Raw genomic sequence first — 3256 nt, forward strand, 5'->3', positions numbered from 1 at the left:
TCTGCCCTTTGAGTCTGCTCTATTATTCAGAATAATCATGGCTGATCATCCAACTCGGTCCCCTCTTCCCACTTTCTTAGACTGTATCCTCAGACTGTGACCCCTGGTCCTGCACTCCCTGGTCAACTGAAAACTTCTTTGTGCAATTACCTATCTAGACCTGTTAGAACTTCCAAGAAGCCCATGATAAGTCCAAAGATGTGCAGGTTAGGTGGATTGGCCATGCTAAATTGTCCACAGTGTCCAGGAATGCATAGGCTAAGAGGATTAGCCCTGGGGAATGCAGGAAGGGTGAGATGCGTCTCGGAGGGTTGGTGTGGACTCAATGGGCTGAATGGCCTGTAGGGATTCTATAATTTTAGAGACTTCTATGAGATTTGTTGAGGTGTTTGCTTTCTGTTTGGGATAGCATTCTTCCAGACTCCAGTGAATATAGTCCTAAACTCAATACTCTATCTCTATACATTTGTTGGTGAAGTAATAAGAGGGCAAGCAAAGTGTGCCAGTGAACTTCGGTGTATTTTGCCTTCTGGCTTACTGAAGGATGTTAGATGTTTGCCATTTTAAGCATGGAATCCATGTATCTGGATTGTGCAGACAACTCTGGCTTTGATGGTACTACTCCTGAGTCCAAGTCAGAAGATGCAAGACTTACACTTACACTTGGCGGGTGGATTCTGATTTCCAGCTGGACATCCAGCAATCATTTGTTTAGTGAGTTAATGCTTGTTTAGATTAGATTAGATTACTTACAGTGTGGAAACAGGCCCTTCGGCCCAACAAGTCCACACCGCCCCGCCGAAGCGCAACCCACCCATACCCCTACATCTACCCCTTACCTAACACTTTATCACGGCCAATTCACCTGACCTGCACATCTTTGGATTGTGGGAGGAAACCGGAGCACCCGGAGGAAACCCACGCAGACAATGGGGAGAATGTGCAAACTCCACACAGTCAGTCGCCTGAGGCGGGAATTGAACCCGGGTCTCTGGCGCTGTGAGGCAGCAGTGCTAACCACTGTGCCACCGTGCCGCCCTACAATTGAGACTGATTGTTTTGCTGCAGACAACACCCACCAGTCGTCACGGGTACGGCGATCAAGTCGTGCGTCTATCCCTGTCTAATGTTTTATTGCGCAGATGACGCTTCTTGCTTTGTGGAGCACGCTGTTTGGAAACACAGCAACCACACAAGCGCTGCACATGGTCAGTGTGGGGATCGAACCCACAACCTTGGCGTTATTAGCACCACGCTCTAACCAGCTGAACTAACCGACCAACACATGTGTTACACCTGACGGGAATAGTGCGCTGGAAATCAAGGTCCACTATTTCCAGTTTTGAGGAAGGGTTACCAGATTTCTCTTCATACATGCTGCCAGCCCTGCTGAGCTTAATCTGCTTTTATTTCACTACTTCCAGAGTCATCACTAAAATTGAAAATTTATAAATATGAAGAACTCCCCAAGTTACCTGATTTTCAGACCCAGGTTGACAGAAAACATGAATCAGATTTCTTTATTAAACAAGAATTACCATTCATTACAAGAATCGAGCTGCAAGTAAGCAATTGTGAACTATCAAGTCATAACTCGACTACTTCCAACTCTAACCCTTCATAATCCCCTCTTGCATGTGTGCACAGACGGATACAGTGGCACTGTGGCTCAGTGGTTAGCACTGCCGCCTCACAGAGCCAGGGACCTGGGCTTGATTCCACCCTCGGGCAACTGTCTGAGTGGGGTTTGATTAGATTAGATTACTTACAGTGTGGAAACAGGCCCTTCGGCCCAACAAGTCCACACCGCCCCGCCGAAGCGCAACCCACCCATACCCCTACATCTACCCCTTACCTAACACTACAGGCAATTTATCACGGCCAATTCACCTGACCTGCACATCTTTGGACTGTGAGAGGAAACTGGAGCACCCAGAGGAAACCCACGCAGACACGGGGAGGACTTTTGCATATTCTCTCCGTGTCTGTGTGGATTTCCTTGACACAAGGTGCCCTTGGGTCTTCACACAGTCCAAAGATATGCAGGTTGGGTGGATTGACCATACTATATTGCCCATAGTGTACAGACTAGGTGGGTTAGCCATGAGAAATTCAGGGATTGGGTGGGTCCAGGTGGAATGCTCTTCAGAGGATCAGTATGGACTGAAAGGGCTGAATTCCACACTGTAAGGGATTCTCTTTTATATGATAGTGAAAGATAGGGGTAGGAGGAAGAATGGAAAAGTAGTTCAATGCTCTGTGCCAGTAAAACCCACTGAGATGATTCTTGCGCTGATCAGAGTGCTGCTTCTTCATCTTTATTTTCATAACAGTATCACAAACTTTAAAAGGACACAGGGTGACCGATTCACACTTTTAAATGGTCTCAAATTCATTAATTACAAGTCACAGCTTACAGTAACTGCTGAAAGAGAAATAATTTGGTTTCCTTCAGGCTTAAAGTAGTTTTACTGCAGAGAACAGAGAGATCTCCTGAGCTGATACAGGTCTGATATCTTCTCATTATCATGTTTGCAGCCCCAACCTGTTCAGCTACTGATGAACCAATCACATAATTGTTGGTAGGCGGAAGGCCTTTGTCATCAACAACTGGTCACAAGTCTATAGATCGATCAGTTACTGGAGCTGGCTTGGCTCCAGCTCATGTGCACCTTCTCCCACTACTGTTTGAACTAGCAGCTGTGTAAACAGTGCTTGCAGTGAGTACCAGGTTACTTGCTTTCAAAACATGCAACAATCCTTCACTTGAAAATAGTTGTATTCCCATTTCAGTCCTCAATTAAAATAAAGAAAGTTAAAAAGACAAAATCTTTACACTTGTAGCTTATGTATTATAGTTGACAGACAGTAATTTCTTTGAGATAGTGGAATGCAACTTAATAAACACTTGTTTCGCAGTGTTTATAGGTCACAGTGTCACAGCAGCAACTCTTTGAGCTCTCCTACCTTCAATCAAGATCATGGTCAGCAAAGATTAAAAGGGAAATAAAAGCAAACACATTGTCATCGCTGCTTTCTGCACATGGCAAGATTTAGATGCATTTTTTTTGCCTAAAGAAAAATCACTTGTTATCTTACTGTTCAGATAGTTATTTTGATCAAGAAAACAAGAACGTAGTAACACAGTGCTAAAGTCGTTGGACTAACAATATGGGATAATAACTGGGAGCAGAATTTCATGTGTCCTGCTCAGGTATTTGCAGGCCACAGGGTACTGGCCATACAAGGTTTCCCT

General features: G+C 44.8%; 1 non-coding gene across 1 annotated transcript; it reads right to left on the bottom strand.

The window, feature by feature from the left end:
- Nucleotides 1–1206: 1206 nt before the first annotated feature.
- trnai-aau (transfer RNA isoleucine (anticodon AAU)) lies at nucleotides 1207–1280 on the bottom strand. Its single transcript has one exon. It is a non-coding gene; the product is annotated as a tRNA-Ile (tRNA).
- Between the last annotated feature and the right edge of the window lie 1976 nt (nucleotides 1281–3256).

Source organism: Chiloscyllium punctatum, chromosome 14, assembly GCF_047496795.1.
Source record: "Chiloscyllium punctatum isolate Juve2018m chromosome 14, sChiPun1.3, whole genome shotgun sequence".
NCBI lineage: Eukaryota > Metazoa > Chordata > Chondrichthyes > Orectolobiformes > Hemiscylliidae > Chiloscyllium > Chiloscyllium punctatum.